This window comes from Vombatus ursinus, unplaced genomic scaffold (genome assembly GCF_900497805.2).
Source record: "Vombatus ursinus unplaced genomic scaffold, bare-nosed wombat genome assembly UNPS02004405.1, whole genome shotgun sequence".
NCBI lineage: Eukaryota > Metazoa > Chordata > Mammalia > Diprotodontia > Vombatidae > Vombatus > Vombatus ursinus.
In genome coordinates this window covers 164,947-178,149 of record NW_020944183.1, presented here as the reverse complement: position 1 = coordinate 178,149, position 13,203 = coordinate 164,947, and the positions used below count along the sequence as shown (strand labels likewise).

The 13,203-nt window shown below is 45.7% G+C and overlaps 1 pseudogene; it reads left to right on the top strand.

Annotated features, from left to right (window-relative positions):
• The first annotated feature begins 10,298 nt into the window (after positions 1 to 10,298).
• Positions 10,299 to 12,923, top strand: LOC114023220 (annotated as a pseudogene).
• The last annotated feature ends 280 nt before the right edge of the window (positions 12,924 to 13,203 follow it).

The window sequence follows — 13,203 nt, the reverse complement described above, 5'->3', positions numbered from 1 at the left end:
ACATCGGAAGGATAGTGCTGCCCTCCAGTAAGAACAGGGAAATTTGGGGGAGAGGCCAATTTATAAAGGAAATATAAGGAGTAGTTCCATTTTGGACATGGTGTTTTGAGATGCTTATGCATATAGGAAGAGACGTCCAGCAGTTGGTAACATGGGATTGCAGTTTGTCTAAAACTGAATATGCAGATGTGGGAGTCATCTGTAGAGAAGTGATCATCAAATCCATGAGAGCTATAAAGAAATCTGCAAGTGAGGAGGTATCAAGAGAAAAGAGGACCCAGGACAAAATCCATGGTTGGGGGCAAGATATGGATGATAATTCAGCACAAGACACTGAGCATGTAGGAAGAGAACCAGGAGAGAGCAGTGTCATGGAAGCCAAGGGAGGAGAGAATGTCCAGAAAAAGAGGGCAGTCAACGGCATCAAAAGCTACAAAGGTGGATGACCGAGAAAAGGCCATTCAATCTAGCAATTAAGAGATCATTGGTAAACCACTGGGCAGTTTCAGTTGAATGGTGAGGCTGGAAGCCACGCTGCAGGAGTTAAGAAGAAAGCTGGAGGAAAGGAAGTAGAAGCAATGAATGTAGATGGACTTTTCTAGGAATTTGGCTGTGAATGGGAGCAGAGATATGATAAAATAACTTAAAGGGATGTCAGGGTCAAGTGAAACTTTCTAAAGCATGGGATGGGGGAGACCTGAACATATGGGCAGGCATCATGGTTGGCGCCAGTAGCCATGGAAAGATCAAAGGTGAAAGAGACTGGCCTACTCCAACCCTAGGCAATTCATTGCCTCTTGGCCCATCTCATAGGTGCAAGACTCTGAAATACATGAAGAATAGTATAAAAGTCCCTGAGTCAACTTGATCATTGTACCTAGAACATGCCCTGCTGTCTGGACACTGGTGTAGGGGAGTTGAGTTCAACCCAAAATTCAGACCATGGATAAACTTTGAAACCTTTGTTCTTTGAATGAGCTTATGACTACCTACAGAGGGGAGAGTTTCTCAGGGTCCAACTGAGGCCATGAAGAATAGGCCCCTTTCACTGTGAGAATAGGCCAAAAGTCAGCCATAAAATGAGTCAGTTTCTATTCCCACTTCCCTTTCAATTCATTTTAATGCCCCAAAATCCCAAACCATGGAAATGGAAATGGAGGTAAGAGATAACACCTTTCTCCCTTCCCACCAGTTACCACCTTGAAACTTTCACAAATAGAAGGAGCATCCCTAGCATATGTTGAATGGCAGTTTAACTGTACAAAAAGGGAAAGTTGGGAAGCCATTTGGGAATTACCAAATCATCACCCCAATCTGGATGCAGACTTGGAAACCTGCAGCACCCCCCACACTCCATCTCCAGCCCTCCTGAGAGAGCTCTGCCCGGCTCTACAGAGCCTTTAATAAATCTCATTTAGACATCTAAGTCTTGAGTGTGGATTTTCCTCCTTTTTTCCCCTTCCTTGGCATAGATGCTGAGTTACTACATAATCACTCATTTGGAGAGGCCTTTGCCATAAAATATAGGGATGGAAATGGATGAGAAATACTGATCAAGTCTCCATATTTGAAAACTTCAGGAACTGATTTTGAGAGCCCTCATTCCAACTGCTACAGTGAGTGTCCGTAATTTATCAAGTGAGAAAGAGGAAATGATTGATTGGGTGAGCTCCTGGAGGAGATGGGGGTGGGGGAAGGGTGGTGTGTTAAGGGTGAAAGTAAAGGGATTGACCTTGGCAAAGAAGGACCACCTCTTCTTCAAAGACTGGAACAAAGTTAGAGAGAATGGGGGACATCATAGAGGGAAAAGCTCAAGGCAGGTGGCTTTGATTTTCTAAGTAAATTAAGTGGTTGAAGCCATCTTGGGAGAGAGAAGAGCATGAGAATAGTATTTGGGGCTTGATGAGATGTGAAAAGGTTGGGAACAGCTGCTAAGGACCCCTGTGACAGAAAGTGAATCAGTAAAGAAAGAGAGGATTTCTAGTATCATCAAGAACCCTGCTGAGACTGGATAATATGAATTGGTTGTGGACCCAGTCAGCACAATTGTGTGACTTTCTCCAGCAGTATTTGGGAATAGGATCAGAGAAAGTAGATAGTGAGAATGAGCCAGGGTTAGGGTTCTATAGGCTATGAATAGCAAAAGGAAAAGGGGACAATGAATTCAAATGTAGAATACACTGCATGCTTGGACTGTTCAAATATAAGGTGGCGATAGTAAAGGAAGGAAAGTAAGGCTACAGCAAAGATGATGGGAGTGAAGGGAAGGGGGTCTATAGGGAGTGTGAGGGTGGATAACTGGTTTAGGAGGAGAAAGCCTGACAAATAACAGATTATGATCAGAGAAGGGAATCCTAAAAGGTTAATATCATGAAGGCTTTGAGTGATGGTGATGGTTAAGGTAGGTGGGTGCACCTACTCATAGGAACTGAGAAGGTTATTGAACTGAGAAGGTGGAGTGTTCAAACAGAGAGCAATAAGAACACTTAAGTCATCCAGGTATGGAGTGGAGAGGGAGACTGTGAGTCAGTTACTTTTTGACAGAAGAGAGAGAATGGCCTAAAACCAGTCCAGTTATCCCTTCCACATCAAGACTTTCCCCATCACAGTTTTGCTATACCACGGGTCAGCATAAAAAATTAAATGGGAGGGGCAGCTAGGTAGCGCTACAGTGAATAGAGCACCGGCCCTGAAGTCAGGAGGACCTGAGTTCAAATCCGGCCTCAGACCAAACGCTTGACACATACTAGCTGTGTGACCTTGGGCAAGTCACTTAACCCCGATTGCCTCACTAAAAAAAAAAAAAAATTAAACGGGAATTTGGGGGGGAGTTTTGCGGAAACCACAGATGACACGTGAAAGCCAGATGACAGACGACACAGAGCCTTTGACCAAATACTTAACCCAAATTTTACAATAAGGTACTGTAAGCACCCCACAAAAGGAAAAAAAATTCAAATTTCTTAGGTACAAAAGGAGGGTCAAAAGATTTTATGCAGATTTTCCAGGTCACGGGGTGCTGCACCCCTAGCCCCAGCGATGTGGAAGGGATAACTATGGATAGCAGCAACAAGTATTTGGATAATGCGACAAAGCAAAATGGAGTGCACCCTCAAAGAAGGATTGGTGGCTAAGTGATGGTTGCGGAGGAACAGGCTAGAAAGAGCAATGGGAAGCGTGGCGTTATCTACTAACTCCTCTTCCCAATCTGCTAGCTTGTAGGCAGGGGTCTGCTGGAGCCAGCTCGAATGTACGTTCCATTTGCAGCATAAGCATTCGCCCTTCAGAAATCAGCAAATACTGCAAAGCACACCTCAATTGATTGTTTTCTTGATTGTGTAGGCTTAAGAAAGTGGTACAGATTCATTTAAAAATGGCTCCTGTATTCATTGTGCTTTCCCTTGGAGAGACAGCTGTTAAACATTTACCAGCATGCCCCTGGTTGAAGGGGATGAAAAAAGTAGCAATCATTACTGGAGAGGGTGGCCAAGGATACTGCATCTTCAAGAGACAACCAGGTTCAAACCATTTTTAAAAGCTATTTTATCATTCTGAACTTAGCAAACAGCAAATAAACCAAAAAAGAGGGTCACCTGGGCAGTCATGTAAATTGCTTCTCCCACTGAGTGGACAACAAATTCAGCATGCTTTTTCAAAGCTGTCCTGCTTGTCTATGTCTCCCACCAACTTTCTTTTGGTTCTCCTCCGTGCATTTAAAAAAATGTTTCAATGACCCACTTTCTTACTTTTATTTTTTTTTAAATTGGTAACCTTATCCCAATGGATAGCGTACAGGGGCCGGAGTGAGGAAGACCCCTGTTCAAAGCTAGCCTTGGATACTTACTAGCTGTGTGATGCTGGGCAAGTCACTTAACTTCTGCCTGCCTCAGTTTCCTCATCTGTAAAATTGAGATAATAATAGCACCTACCTCACTAGGTTGTTGTGAGAATCAAATGAGATAACATTTGTAAAGTGTTTAGTACAGTGCCTGGGGTAGCTAGGTGGCACTGTAGTAGATAGAGCACTGGGTTTAGAACCAGAAAGACTCATCTTCTGAGTTCCAGTTTGGACTCAGACACTTAACTAGCTGTGTGACCCTGGGCAAGTCACTGTACCCTGTTTGCCTCAGTTTCTTCATCTGTAAAATGAGCTACAGAAGGAAATGGCAAACCACGCTAGTATCTTTGCTAAGAAAATCCCACATGGGGTCACAAAGAGTCGGACGCAACTGAATTGACTGAACAACAACAGTTCCTGACACATAGTGCTATATAAATATTATTATTATTTTATTATTATTATTACTATTATCCCATCGCTGTCAGGAAGTAGAAAGTGTGCTTGTCACCAGTCCTCTAGAATCAATGCGGTTAATCACCGCATTGATCAGATATCTTAAGTCTTTTCAAATTATTTGTCTTTACAATGTTGTTTTTATTGTATAAATTGTTCTTCCAGTTCTGCTTACCTTACTTAGCACCTACAAGTCTTCCTCGGTTTCTCTGAAACTACTTCTCCTTTTTTATGGCACGACAATATTCTGGTACAGTCATATACGCTAATGTGTTCAGCCATTCCACAGCTGATGGACATTTCCTCACTTTGCAGGTCTTTGTCACTACAAAAAAAAAGGCTGCTAGTAATGTCTTTGTACATATGGGTCCATTTATCTCTTTCTCAGTCAGTCAACAAACATTTATTAAGGGTTTGTTATGTGCCAGGCACCGTGCTAAATACTTTTACAAATACTATCTTATTTGATCTTCACAACAACCCTTTAAGATAGGTGCTGTTATTATCTTCATTTTACAATTGAGGAACCTGAGGCAGACAGGTTAAGTGACTTACTCAGAGTCACAAAGCTAATAAGTATCTCAGGCCAGATTTGAGCTTGGGTCTTTGTGCCTTCCACACTACTACCTGGCTGCCTCACACCCTCTGGGGACACCTATGGCTAGTGGCCATGACCTGGAGGAAGACCTATAAAGGAGAGAGAAGAGAAATGGGTAGGACAAGAAGCAGGAAAGAGCCATACCACAAAAACCTAGAGAGGAAAGAGGATCCAGGAAAAGGTGATTTCAGAGCAGCTGCAGAGAGGTCAAGGAGAATGAGGATTGAGAAAAGGCCATTGGATTTGCCAATGAAGAGATCTGAAGATAAGGGAGAGAGTGGAAATGATGGAAGGGTTCATCGTATAGAGAAAGCAGGGCAAAATAGGCTCATCCATATAGAGGGATTTGCCTTGGCGAGGAAAAGGACCACCTCATCTTGTGACACAATGTGAAGAAGGAGATGGTGGAGGAAGGAATCTGACTGATGTGAGATGAGGAATATGGGAGAAGAGGGATCTCTTAGAAAATGGTCTCAATATTTTCAGTCAGCTGACTCACAAGCCTTGACCTGCAACAACTCAGCAGAGCAAAATTCCACCTTAGAAAGAGGTGGGGAGGGGGGGACCAGGTAGGTGGCGCAGTGGATAGAGCACCAGCCCTGGATTCAGGAGGACCTAAGTTCAAATCCAGCCTCAGACACATAACACTTACTAGCTGTGTGACCCTGGGCAGATCACTTAACTCTATTGCCTAGCCAAAAAACAAAAACAAAACAAAAAAAAAAGAGGTGGGGGTGGGAGTGGGATAAACATTTATCAAGTGCCTACAATGTGCCAGGCATTGTGCTAAGCACTTTGCAGATTTGATCCTCACAACAACCCTGTGAGACAAGTGCTATTATTATCCCTATTTTACAGTTGAGGAAATGAGGCAGACAGAAATTGAGTGACTTGCCCAGGGTGACACAGATAGTCAGTATCTGAGACTAAACTTCAACTCAGATCTTCCTGATTCCAGGCCCAGGGCTCTGTTCACTGCACCACCTAGCTGCCCTTCGAGGCTTTCCTCCACCAAATTTCTCATCTGTATATGCTTAATCAGACAAAATTCTTGGAGAAATGCAACTACAGAGGTTAAGAAGAAGATTAATCAGAAGGTTTGATTATCTTCTGAATATGAATGTCCAATGAGGCATCAAACAGATTAATGACCCATGAGGATTTTTTGAGGATGAGCCCCCCCAACAAAAATGACCTTGAGTTTACTTTGTGTAGATTTTACATCCACTTCCTGGTGTATTTGTCGTGTCCCCCGATAGAAAAGAAGATTCCTGAGCACAGCTTTAATAAGTGATCGTTGATCAATCGATTGCTGGATTCTAGAGGGTCTTGTCAGTCGGAGGAATGTATGTTTTACCCTAGAGACAGCAGGGAGCCGGTGAGTAGTTGAGTGATACGGGCAGACTCCTCCTTCAGGAACATCGTCTTGGGAGCCATATGAGGGGGAGATCAGAGAAATAAAAGACTGAAAGCTGCTCACCCAGCTGAAAAAACATGAGGAATCTCCAAGGCAAGAGATGTTAGTCTGATATAAGGAAACACCGTGTAACTGAGAATGGCCTACCCTGGGAAGAGCTGACTTCCCCTGCAGTAAAGCTCTGGAAGTCCAGGTCAGCTGCCCCCTTGCTGGACATGAAGCTGTGGGCCTCTTTGTGGGTTGGACTCCATGGGCACTGAACTCTCTTCCCAGGATGTGTTGCTCCCCAGTAATTTTCCCCAAATACCAGAGACTCAGCTGCTTACACATTGGTCTTTTGGGGGTGATATTGACTATGTAAAGGAAATGGTTTTCTTTTGTCTCATTTTCAAGGGTGTGCTATGGTGTACTGGCATTTTTTCTTCTTTGCTGCATAAAGTCACTTGAGGAGGATTTACGTTTTCTTAATTTTTCTTCCTTCTTTCGTTCCTTCCTTCCTCCTTCCTTCCTCTTTTTTCCTTCCTTCTTTCCCTTCTTTCCTTCCTTTCTCCCCTTTCCTTCCTTTCTTTCTCCCCTTTTTACTTCCTTCCTTCCTACTTCCTTTTTTCTTCCTTCATTCCTATTTCCTCTTTTTTCTTCTTTCCTTCCTCCCCTTCTTTCCTTTCTCCCCTTATTTCCTTCCTTTCTTCCTATCCTTTTTCCTTCCTTTTTTTCTTCTTCTCTCCCCTTCTTTCCTTCCTCCCCTTTTCTCTACTTTCCTTCCTTCCTTCCTCCCCTTTTTCCTTCCTTCCTCCTTCCTTTTTTCTTCCTTTCTTCCTCCCCTTCTTTCCTTTCTTCCTCTATTTTTTCCTTCCTTCCTTCCTTCCTTCCTCCCCTTTTTCCTTCTTTCCTCCTTCCTCTTTTTCCTTCCTTCCTTCTTCCTCTTTTTTCTTCCTTTCTTCCTCCCCTTCTTTCTTTCCTTCCTTCCTTCCTCTCTCTATTTTTTCCCTTCCTTCCTTCTTTCCCTTTTTCCTTTCTTTCAAGCTAGGTGGCCTACTCAATAGAGTGCCAAGCCTAAAGTCAAGAAGACCTGAATTCAAACCCAGCCTCAGACACTTATTAGCTGTGTGACCCTGGACAAATCACTTCCCCTCTATTTGTCTCAGTTTCCTCATCTATGAAATGGAGATGATAATAGCACCTGCCTCCCAGAGTTATTATGAGGATCAAATGAAATCATAATTTGCAAGGGCTTAGCACAGTGCCTGGCACATGAATACTTTTCATAATGCTTAATAAATGCTTCTTTTCTTCCTTCCCCTCCCTCTTTCATCACATTGGCACAGGTGGGATTCCTGGTTCTGGCAGGGCTCCAAGTCCTGCTCTCTGACTACTGTACCACACAGCCACACCCCGCCCTTGGGTAGATTGGACCAGGATATAGGAAGGCCCAGTTTGAATCCCACCTCTGCCAGTTCTTAGCTGCCTGACATTCAAAACTAAATGTTCTGGGTCTTCTTTTTTTCTTCAGGGCCGTGCTTGGCCATTACAATCACACAGCATTCCATTCTTGTTTTTTCTTTTCTTTTTTCCTCTTTCTTCTGCTTATGTCCCCCTTCATCAACCCATGTAAGTCTTCCCCAGCTTCTCAGTGATCTTTCTATTTGTGTTTCTTACAGCGGCACATTGATCCACCATTACATTCCTTGGCCACGAAGGGCATTGCCACTTGCAAGGTAGAGGGAGGCCATGGAGTAGCTGCTGCTGTCCCATAGAGGGTGCACTATCTCGGGAAGCTACAGAGCCTTGGGCCTGGGGTGCCTCGTGGTTGCCAAGTGGTATCGCCTTGCCCCAGCCTCAGACCCTGGAGAATGGCTGAAGACGGAGCTTCAAGCAGTCAGCATCATTCAAACTCTGGTCGTTGGCCCATGAGCATCCAAACCCCTGAGTCTGAGACTGCTCACCTCTCCACCATAGATCTCACAAGGCATCTATCTCTTCCACAGACCTACATTTGAAGAGCACCTGAAGCCTGTGAGTTGCTATCTTTCCATCTTTCTCTATCTCTGTCCCCACCTTCCCCTCTGATACAAGATCTCCTGGGGCTCCTCCTCCCAGACTGGCCTTGGTCATTTTCCCCAAATCAAAATCCTAAAAGGCATCTCCTCTACAGACTCACATTCAGCGTGAAAGTACCTGTGACCTGTGAGTGCCTCTCTCTCCATCTTTTTCCCTTTGTATCTGCCTTCTCCCCTTGACCAAGATTCCCAAAACATCTCCCCCTAGACTGACCTTGGCCATTTTCCCCAGGACCGAATTCCTGAAAGAAGTCTTCTCCACAGACCCACATCCAAAGTAGAAGCTGAGCACAGCCTATGAGTGTCCATCTGTCCATCTGTCAGCCTCTGTCCTTGCCTTCTCACTTGGACTGAAACCTCAAAAGCATCCCCTCCCAGACTGACCATGGCCATTCTTCTCAGGACAACATCCCCAAAAGCATCTCCTTCCAGATTAACCTTGACCATTCTCCTGGACCAGTCTCCAAGATTCTCAAGGGCATCTCCTCTAAAACTGTCCTCTTCCCAGGCTAACTTTGAGCAGTCTTCTTGACCTTGATTCTTTCCAGACAAAGATCAAAAGTCATTTCCTCCATCGACCCATAACCCAAGTGAGAGCACCTGTAGGTGCCTGTACGTGTTTCCTTTTCTAGTACTCGCTGGCCCTGTCTTTTCTCATGGACCAAGATCTCAAAGACATCTCCCAGACTGACCTTGGTCATTTTCCCTTGGACCAAGTTCCTGAAAAAAGTCTTCTCCATAGATCCACATCCAAAGTGGAAGCACCTGTGGCCTATGATCTGTCCATCCGTATCCCTGTCCCTCCCTTCTCTCCTGGGCTGAGATCTCAAAGACATCTCCTCCCAGACTGACCTTGGCCATTCTCCCCATTCCCACATCCCAAAGGCATCTTCTCCCAAACCATCCTTAGTCATTATTCCCAGACCCAGGTCCTGAAAGGCATCCCCTTCTTAGACCCACGTCCAAAGCAAGAGTACCTGTAGCCTGTTAGTGCCTGTCATTGGTCTCTCCTTGTCTTCTCCAAGGTAGGGCCAATGCAGTGACCAAGATCCCAGAGACATCTCCCCTCAGACTGACCTTGGCCAGCCTAACCCTATCCCTAAATTCTCCAGACCAAAGTCATCCAAAGTATGTGATATGTGAGTGCCTGTCTGCCCCCAGAACCAGGATCCTACAGATCTCTCCACTCTCCCCAGACCAAGATCTCTTCCCTAACTGTTGGTGGCCATTCTTTCCAGACCAAAATCTCAAAAGGCATCTCTTCCTCAGATCCATATTCAAAGGAAGAGGATCTTCAGTGTGGGAGGCCCCCATCTGTCTGTTGTTTCTCTGTCCTTGCCTTCTCCCTTGGACTGAGATCCCAAAGTGATCTCCTCCCAGATTGGCCTTAGCCATCTTCTCCAGGACTAAAATACTAAAAGGCATCTCCTTTGCAGACCCCATATCCTCAGTGAGAGTATTGGGAGCCTATGAGTACCTAACTCTCCCTTGGTCCCTGACTTCTTCCATTGACCTAAATCAGGGGTGGGGAACCTACACCCTTGAGGCTACACGTAGTCTTCTAGGTCCTTGGGTGTGGTCTTTTGACTGAGTCCAAGTTTTACAGAACAAATCTTTTATTTTTTTTTTTAGTAAGGCAATTTGGGTTAAGTGATTTGCCCAGAGTCACGCAGCTAGTGAGTATTATGTGTCTAAGGCTGGATTTGAACTCAGGTCCTCCTAACTCCAAGGCCAGAGCTCTATCCACTACATCACCTAGCTGCCCCAACAAATCCTTTTATTAAAGGAATTTGTTCTGTGAACTTTGGATTCAGTCAAAGGGCTGCACTTGAGGACCTAGAGGGCCACATGTGGCCTCAAGGTTCCAGGTTCCCCACCCCTGAACCCTAAAGGCCCCAGACTGACCTTAGCCATTCTCTCTAGGACCAAGAACCCAAAAGGCATCTTCACTGCTGATCCATATCTACATCAGTCAATGTGGGTGTCCGAGAGATCCAGAAAGGGATTGACAGGCACAGTCTGTACCTAAGCTGTCTTGAGTAAAGGTTGTGTCTCACCCCAGCCAGACCCAGCACGAGACCCCAGCAGAATCCAGAAAAGCTGACTGGTGTGGAAGCCAAGATGAGCTGGGGGCTAATGTCATTCAGTACTCCAGAGTCCTCTTCCGGCAAACACGGAGACCGCTACATTCCCTCCCGAGCTGGAGCTAAGTGGAATCTGCACTTCCATAGCACAGATGATCCTGAAAAATCCCCCAGGCAGAAACAGAAAGAGGATCCTTGGGGCAATGGAAAAGATGACTCAGTCTACTCTGCCTTGTTGAAGAATGAGCTGCTGGAAACTGAGATCCAGACAATCCAGTATCCAAAAGCAGAGAACCGAACACTTGGCACACCAAAGAAAAATCTCTTCACGTACTCCTCCAGCACTAAGCACTGGAGACCTCATGATGGCAGTGAAATCACTCCATATGCCTTATCTCCCATCAGTCACCAAAGCCAGGCTCTACTTCTATCAAAACAGAATGCCACTAAGAAAATCCCTGAAGTGCCATTCAAAGTCCTTGAGGCCTCAGGGCTCCGAGATGACTTTTATCTGAACCTGTTAGATTGGTCTTCTCTCAACATCGTTGCTGTTGGACTGAGCACCTGTGTTTATCTGTGGAGTGCCTATACATCCCAAGTGACGAGGCTCTTTGACCTGTGTGATGAAGGGGATTCTGTAACCTCTGTGGGATGGTGTGAAAGAGGGAACTTGTTAGCGGTTGGCACACAGAGAGGCTCTGTGCAGATCTGGGATGTAGGTGCTGAGAAGAAAGTGTCCACAATGGAGGCTCACAAAGCTAGAGTTGGTACATTGGCCTGGTACGCAGACCAGATTTCTTCTGGGAGCAGAGACACACGGATCCTCCAGAGAGATATCCGAGCATGCCCCCTGCAGTCTCAGCGCTGGCTGAAAGGTCACAATCAGGAGGTGTGTGGGCTGAAGTGGTCCATAGATCACCAGCTGTTGGCCTCAGGTGGAAATGACAACCAGGTTGTGGTCTGGAGCCACACCAGCAAAAGGCCTATCCAGCAGTACACCTCTCATAAGGCGGCCGTGAAAGCCATCGCATGGTCTCCCCACCAGCATGGCCTGTTAGCATCGGGTGGTGGTTCAGCTGACCGCTGCATCCGCTTCTGGAATACGCTGACAGGGCAGCCCCTGCAGCGCATCAATACTGGTTCCCAAGTGTGCAACCTGGCCTGGTCCAGACATGACAATGAGCTGGTCAGCACCCATGGATATGCTGAAAACCAGATCGCCATCTGGAAATACCCCTCCTTGACCCAAGTAGCCAAACTCACAGGCCATTTATACAGAGTTCTATATCTGGCAGTGTCTCCTGATGGACAGGCCATAGTTACAGGAGCTGGAGATAAGAGCCTGAGGTTTTGGAATGTTTTTCGTAAAGCCCGTTCCCAAAAGGAATCTGTATCTGTCCTCAGTCTCTTCACTAAAATCCGGTAACTTCCCAACCCAACACACCAGGACTACACTACATCCACTCAAGGGAAAATCACTGTCTCTCATCAGTCTGTATAGAACCCCAGTGATCAGTGAGAACGGAAAAGGGCTAGGGTGGGCAGGTGTACCTGGAGAAACCTTCAAGTTTATTGCTAATTAACAGATTCTGGACATTATTGAATAGTATCTAGGGAGGGCACAAGGTTCAGAGGAACCACTCAGAATTCATGAGCCTGTTCTTTAGGAAGGACAGAGGAGAACCAAACTGTATGGATCTCCATTCACATTCTGGGCCCTGAGTCTAAGGGAGCATGTAGCCTACAAACCTCTTTCCCACACCTTCCCAGTTTTCTCAAACATTTATCCCCAGAAATTTGTTTGTCTCTTCCCAGAAGATGAAGCAGAAGAGAAAACTCTGCGCTTAAGTTTCACTGGTTCTAGCCATAGTACTATGGCTACATGCTCCCTTAGACTCAGGGCAGCCCAAGCTCTTCCATGGACTGCCTGGAAGGCTTCTATGTGAAGCCTCTTAGAAAAAGCATTTTTTTTTCAGAATGAAACCTTCTTCCTTTTGTTTGATGTGGGCAAATAGTTTAAAGCGCACGGTGTGGAGAGCCTTGGGAATGGACTCTTGGGGTGGGCTTCGTGTCACTGACAGAAAGGGACCAGTGGTTCTATCCCCAGCAGCCCTGGCCTCCTATGTGTGGGCTTCCCCTCAGTCCTGCTGTGCATTTGACCTCCATCCCTGGCCCTCTTTCCCCTCTGGATTTCCCTTCCTTAGCTGCTTATGCAGTCAGTAGACTACCCCACCATGTACATGGAGCATGGGAGCCCTGAGGGAAGAGGTCAGTCAGGATAGACCAAGATTACTTAAGGAGAAGAGTCCTTAAGGAAAGGTTGTGCAGCATGGACATGAGTTAGCATGCATACCTTAGGGCCTAGAGCAGTCAGCTAGAAGGCAGAAACTAGCCCTGAAGGGGAAAAGCATGGGTTTTGCCAACAAGCAGGGGGTTTTCTAAGCTCTTGAGCTTTTGAACTCAACCCACGAAGGCCTAGGTTACTGGTGGAACACTCCACTGGGCCATGTCCCTCTTAGGTAACCTCTTTTGCTCCAGGCTAAACAGAGACTATTTGGGGCACAGGTAAGAACGCATTAGTTTTTGTTAGAAAACATTTTTCTTTGCCCCGGGGCTTCCTTGAACCCCCATATATGTGCATCTATATGTATTTGTTGGAAATGGAGGTTTGTTGAGTTTGTTGATTTCAAGGGTGGCAAATCAACCCTGATTTTTTAATTCACCTCAGAAAAGCCCTGGGACAATAAGAAAGG